General features: G+C 43.1%; 1 protein-coding gene across 1 annotated transcript in view; it reads left to right on the top strand.

Moving 5' to 3' along the window:
* LOC120683349 overlaps nucleotides 1-16,111 on the top strand; it is a 199,433-nt gene extending 183,322 nt beyond the window's left edge. The window contains exon 5 of the transcript XR_005678777.1: nucleotides 16,068-16,111. The gene's annotated coding sequence lies outside the window, so the exon portion shown is untranslated. The remainder of the gene's footprint in view (nucleotides 1-16,067) is intronic.
* The last annotated feature ends 5,950 nt before the right edge of the window (nucleotides 16,112-22,061 follow it).

The following is a 22,061-nucleotide window of genomic DNA, read 5'->3' on the forward strand; positions in this document are numbered from 1 at the left end:
AGCTTTGCGAGAGAAGCATACTTTGCGTGTTATCATAACCAGAGAATATTGCCCCTCAGTTCCTGACTTGTGTCTATATAAGAGAGCACAGCAGTGGACAATTGCTGACCCCTCTCCCAGCTATTCGTTTTGCTGATTTGCAGCCACCAGGCAGTTCTTGTTCTCTCATTTCCATGCTAAATCTCTTTATTTTAGGTTCCCAGCGAAGTGATTGATATAAAAAATTCCATCCATCCTCCACAAACAGCCCATCACCAAAAAGAAGAAGAAGCATCTGATTGTTTTCCCACTAGTCTTGTTCTTCCATACCTAGAATTACACCTTTTAATCAGCAGCTCTAGTAAAAAAATCATAAATTTTATTTTTTGCTGCTTCATTTTTATATTAATCTGAACTTTTATGTTGTTTTTTCCCTTTACTTTTACCTAATGTTGTTTTGTGCCCTTTCTTTCCATAGTGATCAATTGGAAAAAGTAAAAAAAAAATTGTTGTGCTTCTTCATGATTATTTATGCCTTTCTTGGTTATTGAGTCTTACAAAATATAATTGCTTTCTTCCTTCATTGAAGCAATTAATTGCATCTTCTAGCGACAAATCGATGTACCAAAAAGATTTATATGATTCCACCCCCTTCAAACTGAAACCCAGCAAAGTCAACTAGATCATATCTTGTCATCCACACAACATCAACAAAATTTTGCTGACTATCGTTCTTTCTTGTTTAATGATTTATTTACTAGCACTCTAAAAATCTGAGCACTGAATGAAGTGTTTGCTTTTGGAGCAGAATTGAAGAGACAACATATATTGGCAACCTTCAACTTAAATGTTGCTTTCTTGGTGAACGACACAAAGTTAGTACTAGAAATTTCACTGTAAACAACACCCCAAAGGCTAAACCAGAGGTAAACAAACACTAACTATAGTAATTAATATTAAATTCAACTAAATTCATACAGTAAATTTTTCAAATGATTTTGCCGTGATTACGTCGGTAAAGCTAGCATATTTATTCATCTTTGAGGTAAGTTTTAGTAAGATTAGATCTAGAAGCATGAATGCCTTGAACATTTTGTCAATCAATGGATTGGTTGGAGTTGGACATTGCCACATTATGTCAATCTGGGAGCTTGTCCCCATCAAGCCTCAAGACGGACACACAATGTTTGTGGTCGTGACTAATTTGGAAACCAGGAGCCTCTTTGCTTCTATAGGTGGTAGTGACAGTATAGGTGTTGAAAAAATATTTTGCAGTATGCTTGACTCCTATCTGTTTTGTGCGCCCCAGTGAAAATTTTCTAGAACCCTGCTCATAATGGATGTTTTTGTTTCTGCTAATGTGATCACAAGTTAATAAACACATTTGGTTTGTCACATGGAAACCATATATGTGAAAGCAATATCTTTAGTCATAACTTTGATGTAAAAAACTAGATGTGATTTTTTTATATAGGTAGGTTCAAAACATAGAGCTAACCTGTATGTTATTTTCATGCTCAAATTGAAATAAGTTAGTTCCTTATATGAATATTCCAATTCAGTGCCTTGATTTATGTTTTTAAGTTCTACCTACTACCCAAATTAACTTCCTAGGAATTAGATTGACCTGTGCCTAAAAAGATAAATAAAAAAATGAACTCCAACGAATTAGCACACATACTCCAAAAACCATAATAAAACTTGCAAATGATGCAATTTCTAAATGTTCAATTATTTATCCTTGTTTCATGCAAAACAGCTCCGTGACTCCATGTTAATAACTAGTTCAAATTACTTGTACCACTAGCAGGTTCCCTGTAAACTGAGAATTTGGGTCCAGTACTGAACATAAGTCATGTCGGCATCATCTTCGTTTGACATGCCATTGACCGAATGGCGTCATTACCTGCAAGATATCAATTTCTGGTATGTCACCTTTAAAATCTGATCTATAGAAGTTTAATTTGTAGAGACTAACTCAAACTACTGGATCGTCACATACCCCTTCCCCCCAACCCACCCTTAGCTTGAAACAAACCCGACCTCCTCATCTGTTTAACAAATCCACAAGTCACAACTCAGGACTGTTTGTGACAGTATCCTATCATGCAATAAATTATGAACTATACTGAGATAGCACCATACCACAGTTGTGAACCATCTGTGATAGAGTATTAACAATTTGTGATGACCTCAAGTATCATTGGAGCTTACACAAAAAGTTTTACGATAAAATGTACCAACAGTATGTGATAGTCCGGTTGGCGGTCCTTTTGGAGGGGTATTGTTGTGCTAGTTCTAGTATCTAGTACTGTACTATTATATCCTAAAAGTATGCTTCTAACTAACTAACTCCATCCAAGTACATAGAGAACAAAAGGAATTTACTCATACCTTGCCACATTAGCCACGTCGAAGATGAATTAGGAAATCTAGTTTGACCAAGTTAGGTAGGTATTTGGTTATAGGCACAACTATGGCAATACTCTTTGTCTGCCAGTTTAGTCCTGTGCATCAATGACTCGGAAAATTTTGAACTGTGAGTTTGGTTGGAAATTTTGTGAACTAGCCAAAACGTGACAAACAATTTTGTGAACTAACCTTAGGCAAGTTTGGTTGGAAATTACTTTCAACCTTAATTAGTATACCAACCAAACAAGCTTTAAGTTAATCCTGAAGACATGATAGCAAAAATGTTCTTTATCTTTGGAACAACTTGCAGTAACAAAGATCTATGATCTCTTTCAACATAGATGACATCAACAAGCATAATAGGAAATGCTTAAATTCTTATATTAATTTTGCTAGTCATGTCTGTAATAAGGCTGCGGATATGTGCACGAATGATAACATGAGAAGCAATCAGTGGCTCACTAAGGCACGGTTGCCACTACAAGATTGCTTGAACTCCTTGATTCCAAAGATAAAAGCAATCAATAAATATATGTACTTATATTCAGCCCCTCAAGAATCAATATGTATAAATAACCAACTTAGGCAATTTTGGAGGAAGTTCTCACCATGTCATATTCCATAGAAGACAAGGAACTGACCTTTATATCAATCCCTCTAGTTTTAAAAATTCCTCTTCCCCTATCTTCCCCACAACCAACAAGGGTGAGATCTGAATCTTCTATCCTAACCAGCTTAATCATGGAGTACCCTAGTACTTGAACACCAGACTCCCAAAGTAGATAGTCAGCAATGGTATGTGGAGGGTTAGGGTGTAGATGGTGGAGTCTAGGGTCATGATGACCATGGCAGCAGACTTGGCAAAGCGGTGATTGACTTATACGGATACTAAACTCCACCAGCGATTGGCAAAATTTATATTCACACATAGAATTCTCCTGCCTGACGTGCCTGTATCAATGTTTTTGGTCTGTAGATATTTGGTTCAATGAGAATCCCACATTGGATGAGGATCAATCATAAAATAACAGAGCACAAGGATTTATACTAGTTCAGCCCCCAAGATCGGGTAGTAGCCCTTCATCTTGTTGGATTTGTATTATTACCTCGGTGGGTACAACATGAGTGTAAAGTTACAAATATTTGTAAGATAAGGTTTTGATGATTACAACTGGGTATTTCTAGCTATTTATATTCCAGTATTATCGCCTTACAAGCAAGAGCGACATCTATCCTAGACTTCATTCTCTACAATCAGGGAATCTCCTTCCTTCATGGAACGTGTCCTACAAGGCACCTGTCTTGTTCATGTTCGGTAATCTTTAGTTACCTTTGTAGTATGGCATCGTTAAGTTCCAACCACGTGTCTATCAAGATACCTCTCTTGATCTTGAACAGGCTCAGATCAAAAACCTCCTTGAATATCGATTCCATTAGAGAGTCTCTTCACAATTTCGGCATGAAGAGCAAAAGACCTCTTAGAAAAACAACCTTCTTAAAGGACTCTATGGTTTCACCTTCTTAGAGCCATCCAGGATGCGGCAATATAATCTGCATCAATAATGGACTAATGATGCTTGCTCTACCAAGAAATGAACCACCGAACAATCTGAGCAAGAGATGAATACTAGGAGCTTAGGTTTGCAATACAAATAGCCAAAAGAATCTTTTACTATGGATGAAGTAGTATTTATAGGTTAGGACATTACAACTAGCCTTTACTTGTAAAACTCCCCCAAAACCTTGTAACATAAGGTCGGTTACACTGGCCATCATGGCTGCATAGTTACACTTACACCAAGATCAAGAGCGATAGTCACTAACTTGGCTTTTCAATGCCCTAAATTTTGAATTCTAGGGGGTTTCATCTACACCACGGCAAGGCCCGATCACATTGGCCACCACCCAAGCTAGGCAAAAATGTCAAGGCTGATTACAATAGCCATATTTTCTTTTTCTCAATGCTGAAACTAGTAAAGTCTACGCACAATATTAAAATAAACACCCCATTGACTCTCACAGCCTAGATTATCATATTAATTAGAAACAAATGCTACGCCATGAATGTTATGCTAATCCAATAACCAAGATTAAATCATCAAATACAATTAATATCATCCATTCCAAAACAATTAATAATGAACAAAACTCGGAATCCAAAAATAAGGAAAATTAGTAGTTTGGTTTGATTTGAATTCGGAAGCAAATACATACATAAATAATCCATGTTAAATACAGTTAATAAATAGATAAATATGGAATAAAAGCAATGAAAACATATTATTTTGATTTTAATTTGGACTGACCCATACCTAAATAATAAAGAGCTAGTGTAAAATACACCTAATTAACTAGCAAAATTTCGATAAAAATAATAAAAAAAATACTTTCCAAGTGTATTACAAAGCAAAATAACTAAATAATGAAGCAGTGTAAAATTTAGTGCATAATGATTCAAATATATCTATTATCTTTACGGTTGGCTAAACAGGGGCATCCATGTTAATTTTCAATGGTAGAAATTCCCACTTTCACTGAAGAAAGATCTATACCATGTTTTTTAGGATGTAAAATTTAGTGTTTGATTATACAAAGATACGGAAAATTAAAGAAGTGGACTACAAACCTATATAGAATACTGGGAGCGTTTCAATAGAAGCATGGGATTCTCGATTAGCTTTGTTGCCAAAGGTGAAAATAAAACTGGATGAATGGACACATGTGAGAGGAGAAATCAATCCCTCAATAAGCGAGGGAAATGCGACTATGTGGGTGCCAAAGCACCATCAATCCTCCTCCCTGCTACTTTGCTGCCGCTCTCACCCTCCTTCCGTGGCAGCCTCTGATCGATCCTCGAGTCTGACCTACACCGACGAGATTAACAGCACTGCCAGCGAGAGGGACACACCGGAGAGAGATCAGAGGCAGCCAAACCGCAAGTAGCTGGTGCACTCTGCCTGCGCCATCCTGGAGGTCGTCAAAGCGTGGCAGCGACCACAGCAGCAACACGACAATCGAGTTCCATGAGTAGTCTACATATTTCGGGCGATTCTAAATTACGGGCGACCGTAGGAGGCTTTTTTTTTCTTTTTTGGCATTTTTTTTGTCGTTTTCTATAAAAATTTTCAGAGAAACTTTTCAGGGAAATTTTTTTTTGGAGGGGAAATGGAAAAACTTTAATGAGAAAAAGTTTGGAAGAGAAAATGTTGAGAAAAATTGAAAAAAATTGAAGAAAAAACTTTTGCCTCCAAAACCAAAATAAAAAGTTTGGGAAAAAATATTTTGTCAAAAATTTGCGTCCAAATCCGAAATAAAGGATTGGGAAAAAAGTTTTGGAAAAAACTTTTGCAACCAAAAATCGAAAAAAGGAAAAAATCGCTACACCTGGAGGTGAGTGCCGGGGGGAGCACCCTGCCGCCGCCGCCAGCGAGCACCCTCACCGCCGCCGCCTCCCTCATCCTCCACGAGCGCACTCGCCGCCACCTCCCCCATCCTCCGCGAGCGGCCTCGCCGCTGCCGCCGCCCCCATCCTCCGCGAGTGCCCTCGTCGTCGCCTCCCCCATCCTCCATGTGCGATCCGCCGAGTCGCGCCTCCCCGCCGCCGGCTGCCGCGCCGCTAGATCCAGACCAAAAAAAAGAAAGATAGGAAGAGGAAAGGGAATGAGAGGGGAGATCTCATGGGGAGGGGGCTAGCCGCTAGAAAAAGGGTGGGGAGGAGTCACGTGGGTGTGGGACCCGCCATGTTGGTGGTCAACTGTGAGTTTGCTTCGGTTCGGTCACCCGTAGAACCAGGATTGGGATATATTTCGTCCGCGTACAGCAGTGGCGGTGCTCCACACCAGCGAGAGGAGTCTGTAGTTGCGAACATGCTATGCCTTTGTCATTTTAGGATACGGCTTCGCGGTTGGGATTGCACCCGTGGAAACGATCTTTTTTTGTGTGTGTACATGTGTGGGTTTTGATTTGATACGTGTGCACAGCTAACATGAAAAAAAGAATTCCGGTTGCATCCTGGTAAAGAGGACACCAGATCATCGAGTACACAAACAGTACTTGAAATGTTTGAAACTCGTATTTTCATAAGTAGTTTATATTAGCATGTGCCTGGAATCCATTTTTTTTAAAGAATTCTTCTCTTTCTCATACCCAGTGTTAACGAAAACATTTTCACTCCCAACGAAAGGGCCTCTAGACAGCCGATGGCTAGGGGTTAGGCTGTCTGCACCGGGTACGGGATCCCGTCCGCTATCGCTCCCTCCAGGATGGGATAGTAGAAAAATCAGCTGCTCCAGCGTCCGCTACGCGGGACGCTATCGTAGCGGACCGGCTCACGCCAAATCCAGCGGAGGGAGCGGACGTCCGCGCGTAGCGGACGTGGCGCGAGGCAGGGACGGGCGGCAGCCCGCATGCATGGAGCTCCGTCGTCGGGGGTAGGGGCGGGAGCAGCGAGCTCCACCGGGGAGGTGAGCCGCTGGATCTCCACCGTGGCCGGCCAGCCCCGCGCCGGCCCCGCCGCCATAGGCCGGCCTGCCCGCGCGCGTGCCCGCCGAGGAAGGGACGGGTGGCCGCCCGCACGCACGGAGCTCTGCCGCTGAGGGGGCAGAGACGGGCGCAGCGAGCTCCACCGGGGAGGCGAGAGCCCCTCGGGGAGGAGGGGCGCAGAGAGAGGGCCGGAGGGGCAGTCGGGGAAAGGGAGTGGGGAGAGGGAGTGGATGGGGTGGAGAAGGGAGCAGATAGGAGAAAAAAAGAAAAGAAAAAGAAAAAAGTGAGGAGAGAGGAGATGGTAGTTGGAGATGGTTGAATAAAATATAGGGTAGTTGGTATAGAGTATGAGATACAGAGGATGACGAGTGCGGGAGAAATTGGTATAAAAGAGAGAATCTCGATGATCAGGAAGAAATATTTCTTTTAAAGGATGAAAATAGAGTATGACGAGTACGAACAGCCTTAGGGCTATAACTGATCACGGGTCGACTGACCCAACGAACCTGACCCAATCCGCCTGAAAAAACCCCGACCCGACCCACTCAATATATGGGCTGGGCTCCGGCCGAAATTGTCGACCCGCAACAAAAATCAGGTCGGGCACGGATCGATTTTTTGACCCAAAACTCGAAAAGCCGACCCGACTTGAAAAAGGATACATAAAAAAATTATGTTTAACCCGATCTGATCCAAACCCAACTCGACCACATGTCGAGTAAGGCTTGGGCCAAAAGAATCTGGCCCAGTGGGCGGGTTCAGGCTGAAGAAAAAAAATTCCAGTTTTCTTTGACCCGACCTGACCTAACCTCACCCGGCCCGTGACCAGGTCTAGTTAGAGCACCTGAGTAGCATTCAACAGGCATTGGTTCGACTTGGAGCAAATTAAACAGGCCTGGAATAAAAAAATAAAAAAAAAGTTGGGGCCTCCCCGGCTGACTTCGATCAAAAACATTTTCAGACCAAATTCTTTATTGCTACCATTATCAAATACATTTGTTGATAAAAAATGCAAAACAAGGTGACTTAATATGTCCGTCCTGGAGGTCTTCAAAGCCTGGCAGCGACAGCGGCAACATGACGATCGAGGCCCATGAGTAGTCTATATATTTCCTCAACGTATAGCAGCGGTAGTGCTCTACACAAGCGTGAGGAGTCTGAAGTTACGAGCATGCAGTGCCTTTGTCATGTTTGGATGAGTTGGGATTGCACCCGTGGATACGATTTTTTTGTTGGGGTGGGTGCTGCATTTGATATACGTGTGACAGCCAACTTGAAAAAAGAAAATTCCTGGTAAAGAGACCACACACAAACAGTACTTGAAATGTTTGAAATAAACTCATATTTTCATAAGTAGTCTAGATTAGCCTGTGCCTGGAATCCATGTTTTAAAAAAAAAATCCTTCTCTTTCCCATGCCCAGTGTTAATGCTAACATTTTCACTCTCAAATTCTTTGTTGTTGCCATTATCAAATACATTTGTTGATAAAAAAATGCATAACAAATTGATTTTATATGTCCATGAATATGGACGTAATAGTATCGGCACTAACCTTAATGCATCTTTACTGTCATCAGAAAGTGTGTCAAACATCGTAAGTACAAAAACTTCCTTCTAATTGATAAGAAATGAACTCTAGGACTCAACGTGAGAATGAAAATAAAAGAAAAGAGAACAAAAGAGAAGACGATTAACTAACTGCTAAACCTTGAGTGCAAGTTGTTTGATCAAGCACTTAACGAACTCCTTTTTATTTGTGTGGCCAGGCCGAATGGATATATCAACAGCCCTGCGTATCATAACTTGGAAGAAAAACTTGTCCAGTATTACATGCAGTGAAATGTTGGAGTCAGTCCAGCAGCATGTTTCACTCGAGCTATAACGAGCATCGCTCGGGATGTAAGGATCAGGAGAGCTGGTCCCTTCGACCATGTATATCTCAACAGCCTTGCATATCATGAGTTGGAATCAAAACTGTTGGATTGATCTCCACCAGTTGGCCCAACGGCCAACTGGGCCCTTGACTCGTGTCCTGATCGGGGACGCGTAGCCCAACACGGCTGGTGGGTCCCCATCGCGCAGTGCCATATAAAAGAGAGAGGTGGGTTGGTGGCTCGTGACACGAGGTTCGCCGCCGTTCTGTTACCCACCGAAAACCCTAGTCGCGACCCGATCTACGCGAGGCACTGAAGCGACGGGAAGCCCGCCGCCCCTGCGCCACACCATCGTCGACCTCAACGTCTTCGGCGACCCTGCAACGGCCACTGCACCGCGCCGCCACCACCCCTGCGTACCCGCGACGCCGCTGGACGGCGCCATGAATGCGGCACGGGCTACGAGCAATATTTTCCCCAACAGAAAGTGAGTTCTCGCATTTGATTTACACCCTAGTCGATCCAATAGTTCTAACAATGGTACCAGAGCCGATCTAGTGTGGAGATCGAATTGGGAAAGAGTATTCGGTCACGAATCGAAAGAAAAGACATGAAAGAACCAGATAAAAGGAAATCGATTTCGAATCGACAAAGTAAAGGCAGACCCTAACCCTAGCTAAGGAACAGAGGCGGCAGAGACTTACTTGGGTCTCGCCGCATGGGCTACTGCCGGCCTTGCTGCGCTTGTTGCCAACCCAAGGCAGCTCGCGTACTACCGCCGCCGCGCGGGATGGACAGGAGCCACCACGCTCGAAGGAACTCCGCCCCACCATGCGGCTCGGGGCTCAGGGCACCGTCGCCCAGTCCGCTTGACGGCGGCGTGCTCAGCCGAGGGCGAGCACGAGCACCGGCAAGGGGACCGGCGGCGGCGCCATCCATGGGCGGCCGCTCCTCCGTCTCGGGAGATAGAAAGGGGAAGGAGGGCAAAAGAAAGAAGAAAGGAAGCCCCGGCCTTGCGCGCGGCCATGGCAAGGGCAATGGTGTGGCGGCTGGCCTGCCGCGGCATGGCGCGCCGCTGGCTAGAACCGGGAGAGAGCTCGGGAGGAGCAAAACTCGAATGGGATTAGGGTAACAGTCGGCCGGCAGTTTTTGACCCGCGAAAGAGAACGACGACCGTCGGATGACGATCTGCAGAGATCAACGGCCAGGCGGTCGCCACCCTTTTTTGGGCCGACTGGCGGCCCAGGCTGGCGGGGATGCGTACGGGCCTGCCGTGGTGAGCCGCTCTTGTTTGGGCCGCGGCGCTGATGGGCCCGTTTGCTGGCCATGGGCCGGTTTGCTGGCCGGGCCTCTTGCACGGTAAAGAATGTTTTAAAGATTCTTCTATTTTTCAGAAGCATTTTGACTGATATGTTGATGAATTTGATTAGAATTTGTTCTCTATTCAATATTGCACCAACGTGTATATTTTTTTTAGAGAATTAAAGTGTACAGTAATGCTTCTGATTATAGAAATTTTATCTGTTTTTGCTGCAAAGTTTTAAAGTTGTTGCTCTTAATTTTAATTCAAACAAAGGGGAGAATTATTTTTAAGAGCATGATTAAAGAACTTATTTTGAGTAAGTTTTGTACAATTTTATCTCTATTCAATTTTGAACCAACGAGATAAATTGTTTAGAGAGAAAATGAGTACAAAGTATTCTTTCTAAAAGTACAGAAAAGGTTTCCACTGCCATAAAGAAAGGAAAAGTTTCCGCTGGCTTAAAGAAAGAAAAGTTTTCCGCTACAAAGAAAAGGTTTAATCTTCCAATTAAGTCAGAACCAACGAGAAGATTTAATTCAATGAATAGTTTAATAGCTTAAATGAGTTTTTCCTTGTGGGTAAAAGCTACATTTAAAGTTTAATCTTCAGAAAAGCTTCCGCTGTTGAAAGTTAAAGCTGAGTTTTGGCATTATTCTGCCATTTGAAGTCTCATGGTTGAGCATCACTGGAATCATAAAGATAGTTCTCAAAGAAGAGAAATTTAAAATTAATTATAGTATTGTTATTTTCTAACCAACGTTGATGATAACAATATTATAATTATATTTTTTTTATGAATCATAGCTTAAAGTTTTATGTCTCTGATAAATGTTGCATCAAAGTGATCATTTTTCAGAGAAAAGATAAAGAACTGCTCTCAAAACTAGAGAAATGTGTTTTCTAGTTTCTGCTGCAATAAAGTTGATTATCCTCTAATTAAATTCGAACCAACGGGAGAATTTAATTTTAAGAAGGAGATATATGGTTTTAAAGTTAATTGAGTTTTTCATACGTTAATTCCGTTTCTGCCCAACGGTGTTGTGGAATTAATGTAAAATAAACATGTTTTATTCTATTTCTGCCCAACGGTGATATAGAATAGAACTTAAAGTTTTAATTATTGTCTTTTTAGACAAATATTTGCATGTAGTCCTTCTTGAAGGGAAAAAAATGAACTGAGTACTTGCGACTCATAAAGAAAGAAGGTCATCGTAAGAAAAGTGTATTCTCTTTAAAGAATGTCTTGAAAAGAAAAGTATTTATGGATATTGATCCAAGGAAAAGAAGACAGAGCAATAAGAGCTTATTTCAAGAAATTCTCTTATGTGCTCTCGATCAAAAGTAATTCATTTTGAGTTCATTCAAAGTTGTGATAAGTCATACATGATTAATTTGACCAACGTCGGATTAAGCATGTGTGTCATGGAATATTCAGATTCATTTCTGAATTTGATGTGAGCCAATCCTGACATTTATGTCTGAAAAAAGTATAAAATAGTACCCGCGTGACGGGGTAAAGTTGACATAGTGCTAATCCTGCATGGCGGGAGAAAGTTGTGATGACTCATGTGCTGATTTATTCCACACTAGGAGAAAAGTTTGGAGTAGCTTTGCTATTCTAGAATTGATCGGGCACTTCTATTGTGTCACAGTGATTCTGCACTCAATGAGTTTAAAAAGAATGAAAAGTTACATATGAACCTCAAGATAAGAGTGATATGCGAGCGTGACTTACAAAAGATCTTAAAGTGAAATGACTGTCATATGAAATAAAGGACTCTATTGAGTTCTTAAAGTGAAATGAGTAAAAAGTACTCCCATACGAATTAAGAATTACTTTGTTCTGCATGATGTAATCATGTGGATGAAGTAATTAAAGTTTCCTCATTCACAAAAGTTGTGAATAGTTTTCGAAATTGTGGCAGAAAAGTTCGAGCCACATTTCGAGGGGGAGAAATATGAGACAGTTAAGAAAAATACTCCCCTGTAATGTGCATTGAAAGCAAGAGATGATCTATTAAAGAATAAATGTGACCATCAAGGGGAGTACAACGGTCACTATACTGTTACCCCTATGTAAAGAAATAGCTAAATTCCAGCATTCATGCTGGACGACCCTCAAAGATAGTAAGATGGTGCTTATAGAGCACATATAAAGTTTACAGAGCACAGATAGAACCCAAATAAAGAGATTTACTGATACGCCATCTTTACAAAAGATGGCAAAATCTGGGGGAGCATGGTATGTCGACCCTCAAAGATAGTAAGATGGTACTTACAGAGCACATATAAAGTTTACAGAGCACAGATAGAACCCAAATAAAGAGATTTACTGATATGCCATCTTTACAAAAGATGGCAAAATCTGGGGGAGCATGGTATGTAGATACCTAAGACTTGAAGAGAAGCGGAAATGCGTGCCCACTTCGATGATTCAAGAACAACAAGTTTCTTATACGTGCTGATGTTGTATACAACACATGTTGTTAGCTCTCAAAGAAAATGAATAAAGTAAAGAAGGATCTTGTTATGCAAGATCTCATTAATCCATCGCCTTTTTGCAAAAGGAGCTACAACAGCCCTATACAAAGTAAAGAAAATCAAATGGAGGTTGTTCACCTTATTTGAGGAAGTCACAAAAAATTTCACGGGTTAAGACCATGGAAAAAGAAATGATTCCTAAAAGAGCCATCACAGTAGGTTATAATGGACCTACAAAATGCAATGTGACTCCAGAGGGAATGTTGAAAGATATAAAGCAAAACTTGTGACAAAAGTTTTAGTCAAATAGAAGAAAGAACACGTGGGATACCACAATAACAAATCCATTTATGGATTAAAGCATACCACTGAACTGTGGTATCTAAAGTTTAAATGAAACAGTATGAAATTTTGGGTTTAAAAGAGATTGAGGACAATAGATTTTAAGCAAAGTTAAAGAATGGGAAATCTGATTTCCACATCTTAAATGAAGGTAACATCCTACTTTCTAGTGGTGGTGTTAATATGTTGTTATAGATAAATATTTTTTGTCCTCAAATTTTGATCTCGGTGATGGATTTTCATTCTATGAATGACTCATCGAGATAAAAGAAAGGGGTATTATGGTTACTGCAAAGGCATATTCAGAAAAGCTTCAAAAAAAAAGAAGTATGCATATGAATAATCCTACGCCTGTTCCTATCGTTAAGGGTAATAGTTTTGGGAACCTTAGTATTCCAGGAACCAATGTGAAATGGAAATAGTTCTAAATGCTTCAGCTGCTGAAAGCATTATAAGCGCGCAAGAAAAGAACTTACCCTGACATATTTTGAGTATCCGGGTTATTTTGGCAAAAGTTCAATCCAGATATAGATCACTGGAATGAAATTGAGAATATCGGCCTCATGCTAAGTTGGAAAGATCAAGTACTCTCAAAAGGTTGTGAGTACAAAAGTAGAACTTGTGAAATGTGTAGCGAAATCCACAATTGTCGCTAACTTTCACATTTGGAGGTTTTGTTTGGAAAAGCTCCAAAATAAAGCAATTATGATCAATGTGATGCAAAGATATGGTATAGCATGATACGAGGCTGAGGGGCAGGCAAAATGCTTAAGGGAACCTGTACCCGGAGTTGATAATGGTTGACAGCAGCGATAACCATTAAAGTAGTTTGCTCCTATGACAACGAGTCAACTGTGGTGCCAAACACGTTGACACAAAGTTGTACGTTGTAAAGGAGAAAGTCCGGAATCATGATTGAAATGCATTGTGGTTTTAAATGATAACCAAAGTGTTTGCGGATCCGCTTATTAAAGGCTTATCGCCCAGTGTGTACAGAGAAAACACATAGTCGACATGGGTTTATGGTATAGCCTATGTTTTCCGGACAATAAAGGGCCCAAAGTTAAAGGATCTGTTTCAGAACAGAGACGTGTATTGTAGCTGCTAAATCTATCGGCAACTGACCGTGACGATGAAGCTGCTCTATGCATTAATCTGTGATGAAATATGAAAAGGAATAAAAGATATAAACTTGAAAGAATAAGGTGAGATCAAGGGGGAGAATGTTGGATTGATCTCCACCAGTTGGCCCAACGGCCAACTGGGCCCTTGACTCGCGTCCTAATCGGGGACGCGCAGCCCAACACGGCTGGTGGGACCTATCGCGCAGTGCCATATAAAAGAGAGAGGTGGGGTTGGTGGCTCGTGACACGAGGTTTGCCACCATTCTGTTACCCACCGAAAACCCTAGTCGCGACCCGATCTACGCTAGGCACTGAAGCGATGGGAAGCCCGCCGCCCCTGCGCCACACCGTCGTCGACCTCTACGTCTCCAGCGACCCTGCAACGGCCACTGCACCGCGCCGCCACCACCCCTGTGTACCCGCGACGCCGCTGGACGGCGCCATGAATGCGGTACGGGCTACGAGCAATATTTTCCCCAACAGAAAGTGAGTTCTCCCATTTGATTTACACCCTAGTCGATCCAATAGTTCTAACAAAAACTTCTCAGATATCGCGAGCAGTGGAATGTTGGGGTCGGACCGACAACATGTTTCACTCGAGCTATATCGAGCATCGCTCGGGATGTAAGGATCAGGAAGCGTGGTCCCTTCGACCATGTGATAGTGATCGGGTGCTCTAGCCTAAGAGGGGGAGGGGGTGAATTAGGCACTAATAAAAACTTAGACCTATGGCTCCAACTAGTTTGCACAAAACTTAAACTAAAACATGCTATCTAGATGTGCAACTAGATTGTTCTAGTGTGAAACCCCTATCCCAAAAGAGTTTAGCAATCTACAGCCTTTCCTATCAAGAAACTGTTCTATGAAAGTAAAGGCACACAAATTGCTAGTATGAAATGCAGAAGCTTAAAGAGCGGGATAGGAGATAGAAAACTCTTGACGCGGGTGTTTATCCCGTGGTTCGGTTAGCCACAAAGGCACACCTACATCCATGTTGTTGTAGCACTCACTAAGAGTATTGCTACTCGGCCACCAAGTCTCTTCCGTGAACACAATCACGGTCACCTTGGCCCCGGGTTCCACTAAGGAGCTTCTCCACAAAGGATGGGGGTCTCCACGTCCTCCGCACAAAGATGTCGTCGCCGCTCCACACAAAGTCGGAGGGTCGATGACGTTGCCGGCGAGCTTCACGCTCCAATGTACCGGCGCACCAAGCTCTTGTTTTGGTTGGCTAATGAACCACAGCACAAAGGCTTGAAGCCTTACAAACTCACTCACTAAGAGCTAATCCTTTACACAACATTCTCAAAGTGTGCTAAGGGCTAAGGATACGATCTTGATGTTTTTGTATGGCTTGGAGATGTTCTTGGGTGTGTGTGGGATGTCCAGCAACTCCAGCAAGCTTCAAATGGCTGGGGTGAGACGTATATATAGGCCACCAAGTCTTGTAGCCATTGCTCCAACGGTCAGCAGAAAATCTGCGTATCACCGGAAGAACCGATGCCTCTTGCAGGGGTAGCGTCGGTTCATCCGGTCACTCATAACCCGAAGTAGCCGTTGAACTCCTGACAGCTGACGCAGAGATCACCGGTTGGACCAATGCTTTGTACCGAAGCATCACCGGTTCATCCGGTGCTTAAGGATCTTCTCCTGGGTGCTGACGTCATTACACCGATGGTATACTCCGATGCGCCGTTGGTTGAACCGGTGCTGAAGAAACTTCTCCTGGGCACTTGACATCGTCTCTGGTACACAGTACACCCAATGCACCGATGCCCTTTTCTGGACCGTCAGTTCAACCGGTGCCTATAGGCTGACTTGGCTTCGATTCCTTCCTGCACCAATCATCATAGCGTCGGTTCTTCCGAAAAGCATAGGATGCACCGATGCTTAGGCATCGGTTCTTCTGGTGCTCCTGATCTGAAGAGCTTTGTCATCACTTGAACCTAAAAACCTGAGAATGGTCATCTTAACAATCATATTAGTCCAAGTGTTGTGTTGTCATTCGATTACCAAAATCACTCGAAATGGCATAAATGGTGCCATGTTCGTTTCACCATGTAATAGAGGTGGACATGAAGCATGCAGCAGCAGTGCTGGGAAATCGGTTCAATCGGTTCAACATTAATGACATGCTGCATATCAAAGTGGCAGAGCAGCTCGGGCTACTCGAACATAAATACGACATGGTAGACGCTGAGCTGCGGTACTATACCTACGACATGGAGAAGAAGGATGGCACAGTCTCACCCCGGAAGCTAAAATATTCCATAGCTCCTCAAATAATGCAAAATCTACTGACCAAGAAGTATCTGCTGGTGGTTCAGAATCTCGACAGGCCAATAAAGCCCATCAAACTTCATGATATGACAGAGGGCTCATGGCTTCCTGCCGCTTGGTGGAATGATTCTTTTTGGATCGTATCCACCACCTCTCAAGATGTCTATGACAGGAGCAACAAGCCAGTTGAGCCTCACGTAGTCATCAAATCCTTTTCTGGGGATAATATATTGATTCTCACACTGCATTCCCTGAAACAAGCGGCCAAGTACATCTCTGTTGCGGTTAGCCATGGAGAGAAGTATTGGCATCATGTGGCAGTCCAGTGCTTTCACTACGCCACCATGCTGCTGCTTATTCCCCGCAGTTCCCATGTTGACCCGCCAAAGTGTGACGCCCAGGCTGATGTTAGCTCAGATGTGTTGATCCGCCAGTGGGCTGCTCAAGGCATCCTTCCTGTCATAAAGCCAAGTGTCCAAGAAAAAATGGGGGAGGACACTGACGGCTACCACTGTCAGTACTATGGTGATGATATATATCAACTTGGAAATGTCATCCTCGAGGCTTTTCGGGAGTATTCGTTGCTGCAGCTGCCTTTTTCTCCTGCAACGAAAGATGATGAAGCCACAATATCTGCTGCACACTTCCTAGCATATCATAGCCTTGTTGTAGAGCCCCTCACATCCGATGAACTCTGTGAGGGAAATCACTCTCAGTTGGAGCACATGCAGTGGATCTCACATGTGGGCGACCAAGGATGGCATGTAAGCAGAGATTGGTTGAGCTAGGGGTCCAGCGGCCCGACCACACTTATTATAAGGCATTGCTCGCAACACTCGAGGTTGTTCATGAAGCTTGAATCTGATGATTTCTTGGCCAAGCTCCCTTGTCTTCGTATTCTTGATATTTCCTACACTCCGATAGAGTCGCTTCCTCCTTCAATCTGTTGTCTGCAAAAACTCCAATTGCTTTCCCTTACAGGCTGCTATAACCTCAGAAGTCCATTCAGCTTCCCAGATACTGAAATTACTCTCTGTGCAAACAACAGCGACAAAAAGCTCAACTTGCTCTATCTCGATCTCTCCTATTCAAATATAAGCACATTCCAGTCACTACCGGAAATGGCTAATATGCCGTGTGCCAAATAGTTTGCCGTGTGCTAAAAGACGAGCACACGGCAAACAACGACTTTGCTGTGTGCTCAAAATAAAACACACGGCAAACCCCAAGCACACGGCAAAATTGTCTTTTTGCCGTGTGCCAGCCCAAGAAACACACGACAAAAACCAAACACACGGCATATTAATATATTTGCCGTGTGCCGTCCTCAAAACACACGGCAAACCTCGTGCACGTGCCACTCACGTGCGGAGGTGGCGAACGGAGGTGGACTGAGGGGCGACGGAGGTTGACGGCGCTCAACTTTGCCGTGTGCCGCATGGGGCACACGGCAAACATGCCACTTCGCCGTGTGCTACAGCTTGGCACACGGCAAACAAGACACTTCGCCGTGTGCTTTTTCTTGGCACACGACAAACAGTTTGAAAATTTTGAATTTTCAAACTCGAAATTTTTTCTACACTGCAGAGACATTGCTTGGTACTCTGTATTAAAGTTTGGTATTTTTGTCGTAATGTTCACTATATATAAAAATTGTGTATCTGTTAAACAAATTTTTCGGATTAGTCAAATTTTGAACTGCAAGTACATAAAATAATAGAAGAATTTTTTTGGAAAAATGATATTCGTGTTTCTGAGTGCACAGTAAGACCTCATGTCGTAGTTGACATTGTCATTTCGAAAATGGTGTTCACAAAAGTTCTCGTGAACGTAGAACCGAATAGTTGTAAAATTTTAAAAAATTCAAACGAAGTCTGAAAATTATGAGATTTGTCGATTTCTTATGCTATCATACATAGAATCTATGGTAAAAAATTGAGGGAGTTCCACACGTGTTTGTCACGTATGCTGCTTATAAACTCAAACTTTACCGAAGAAGATCTGGGTAACGGAGAAAGACGCGGTTAAGTTTGTAGGGGCAAACATGTTCAAATTTGAATTTGGTTTCTACACTTTTTATATAGGCAATAGAGAACATAAATGAATTCATGTTAATTTTTTGCATTTTTTTGGATCTGTTTGATAATTTTAACGTATTAACTGCATTTATACAACTTTAATTGATATAAATTGAATTTGAACTATTAGTACAAGAAATAATGATTTAACATGAGTGAAAAAATTATATTCATGTTCTTCAGTGAACTTTAAGGTCTTGTTTTCAATTTCAAAACAAATTTCCAAAATGACATTGAAAAATTTAAAAGAATACAAGTTTCATTCACATGAAATATAGAAATGCCGTGTTCGCTGTGTGCCTGGGATCTGGCACACGGCGAACTCATTACTTCGTAGTGTGCCCTGGATCTGGCACACGGCGAAGTCTCCTACACTTAGCACTTTCAGACCGTTGCGTGCCTCTCTCACTCACTCACTCTCTCTCACACTCTCTCTCACTCTCACCGGTGTTGCCCCGCCACCCCCGCCCCGACGCGCCACCGCGGCCCCGCCCCGATGTCGCGGCCCGCAGGCGCGGCCCCGCCTTGGCGTGGACTCCCGGCGCGGACCCTGCCCGCCGCCCACCCCGCCCCGGTGCGCCTCTCCCTGGCGCGGCCCCCCCTGCCACAGCCCCGTCCCAGCGCGGCCCCTGCTGCCTTGCCCTATCCCGGCTGTGCCGCTGCCCTGCCCCGTCCCGGCCGGTCGTCGGCGCCCTCTGTGAGTGCATTCTCAACCCCTCTCTCTTTGTTCATTTAAATTAGAAATTAGTTACAAATTTTGGATAGAAAATTTATTGCCTGTGATGTTATATGTTATATATATTGACCTTGAGCTTGAGCACGAGTGTTAGTCGAAGTGTGTTATTTCTGTTCTATGGATATGCTTATCATGGTTGTCATGAAACCATGTGACACATCCATGCCCAAGCAACAACTCGGATGCGATGATGTTAAGATTGGGCTGGATGTGTCACATGGTTTAATGGCGGACATGAATTTATTTTAGGTTTCTTATGCTTCAAGTTCAAGGTCAAATGAATGGGAACATATCTGAGGCATGTTTGTTGGTTGTCGACCACTGTGCTGTTTTATTTTTGCAGAATTTGAAACTGAAATGTTCAATTATTGATACTATGTAGTTGTTTTTTTAGGAGAGTTGTGGCACCGTTCTTGACTCGTCACTTTACAGGATAGTTAAGTGAGTCATCACAGACTTTCATTTACTTATCTTGTTTGTGCTTCACGTAACCTAGGCGTCTCCCGTTCGAAAGAGATACGGTTCGAAATATGTAGCTCTTTGCATATATGGAACTGTATGTGTTTCGAATTGTCCACGTCATTTGGACAGCCCAAGGGTGCGTAGATATGGTTAGTTTTCATGGTCAACTCCGATCCATGCCAGAGTTTTGGCATCACCTCCCTGTTGTTCTCCGGATACACAATCTACTTGACAGGACATGTATTTGGAGAGTAGTGGGGAGGTGCTGCCGAAATTCTGTCTCGGCTAGGAGAGGATCATGGAAACCAACCACATCTACGCATCATCGGGTGGGATTAGGACCTATCTTCACCTATTAGAGTTTGTTAGATATCGTGTATATGAAATCGATTTTTAAATTTCTCGCTCGTATGTTAAAGGATGGATGACCGTGAGTGGATGTACAAGGGCTAGCAGAGCGAACAAGAGTATATTGAGTTTGCTCTAAAGGTCAATGACCTTTTGGAAAAGGCATTTGATAGAGGACAGAGTAGAATGCCGTGTCCAAGCACCAAGTGTCAAAATAGGATACATCAATCACAACTCACTATGGGTAAACATATTATCAAAAATGGGTTTGTGGAAAACTATACCCGGTGGATCTGCCATGGTGAAGCCCATCGTGCGAGAGAAGAGGTAGTCAGACAACGCATCGATGAGTATGATGCTGATGCCGGTTGCGCAGACATGTTAGCAGACTTTCATGAAGCACACTTCAAAGAAGGACCTAGAGAGGAACCGCCAGAGCCAATGGCAAAGCAGTATTACGACATGTTGTCTGCGGCACAGAAACCACTTCATCAGCATACCAATGTTTCTCAGTTCGATGCTATTGCATGCGTACTGGCCCTAAAGTCTGAGTGTGGCATTAGTCGAGATGGTTTCGACAAAATGTTGATGGTTTTTGGTAGTCTGGAGGTAGATTCTGGTGATGGTCAAAAGAAACAGCTCAAAATCTCCGTGAAAATCATACGGTACCTTCCATTCATACCGAGAATCCAATGTCTGTTCATGACCGAGGATTCAGCACAACAGATGAGATGGCACAAAAACGGCAAACGCTACCATCCTGAGAAGATGATACATCCATTCGATGGTGAAGCATGGAAACATTTTAACAGGCGTCACACAATGAAAGCTCTGGAGGCTCGAAATGTACGTGTTGCGTTGGCAATAGATGGATTCAATCCTTATGGAATGACGGCTGCCCCGTACAGTTGTTGGCCCGTGTTTGTTATCCCCCTCAACCTCCCCCCAGGAGTTATCTTTCAACGGCAGAACATGTTCTTGTCGTTGATAATTCCTGGATATCCGGGGGATAATATGAGTGTGTATATGGAGCCTCTTATTGATGATTTGCTCCATGCTTGGGAGGAAGGTGTATGGACATATGACCAAGCTACAAAGACAAACTTCAAAATACGAGTGTGGTACATGTACTCCCTGCATGACTTGCCAGCGTATGCGATATTCTGCGGCTGGTGTGTGCACGGGAAGTTCCCTTGCCCAGTATGAAAGGCAGCTATGAGGTTCATCTAGTTGGCGAAGGGTGGTAAGTATTCTTTGTTCGACAAGCACCGACAATTCCTTCCTATTGACCATCCATTCCGACATGACATCAAGAACTTTATGAAAGGTGTCGTGGTTGATGAACCTCCACCGCAGATGATGTCAGGTGTCGCGGTCCGTGAGTGGTTACAGTCGCTGAGGGTTAAAGAAGGTGGTGGTTTTGTGGGTTATGGCGAAGAACATGCCTGGACTCAGAAGTCGGGCCTGTGGAGGCTCTCCTACATGGATGATCTTCTTCTTCCTCATAACATTGATATGATGCACTCGAAAAAAAATATTGCTGAGGCACTCTGGGGTACCATCATGGACATTCTTGATAAAACAAAGGAAAATGTTAAGGCCCGAGTGGATCAAGCTAGTTTATGCGATAGACCAAAACTGAATATTCTGCGACCCAAAGATGGTAAGAAATGGAAAAAGCCTGCAGCTGAATTCGTCTTGAAGAAGCACCAAAGGAAAGAAGTACTAGAATGGTTCCAGACTTTAATGTTCCCCGATGGGTATGCAGCAAATCTAAGGAGAGGGTTGAACTTATGTACTACGCGAATTGATGGGCTGAAGAGTCATGACTACCACATATGGATTGAGCGGCTTCTTCCGGTAATGGTTCGAGGCTATCTCCCTGACCATGTCTGGCAAGTGCTTGCGAAGTTAAGCAATTTCTTCCGCTAGCTATGTGCTAAGGAGTTGTCTCGGGCTGTAGTTGAACAAATGGAAAAATTGGCCCTGTGTTGCTTTGTAAGTTGGAGAAAATCTTTCCACCCGGCTTCTTCAATCCGATGCAGCATATGATTTTGCACCTCCCGTATGAGGCACGGATGGGGGGGCCTGTTCAGGGACATTGGTGCTACTCGATTGAGAGACAACAAAAAATCCTTCGAATCAAATGCAAAAATAAA

The sequence above is a fragment of the Panicum virgatum genome, chromosome 7N (assembly GCF_016808335.1).
Source record: "Panicum virgatum strain AP13 chromosome 7N, P.virgatum_v5, whole genome shotgun sequence".
Taxonomy (NCBI): domain Eukaryota; kingdom Viridiplantae; phylum Streptophyta; class Magnoliopsida; order Poales; family Poaceae; genus Panicum; species Panicum virgatum.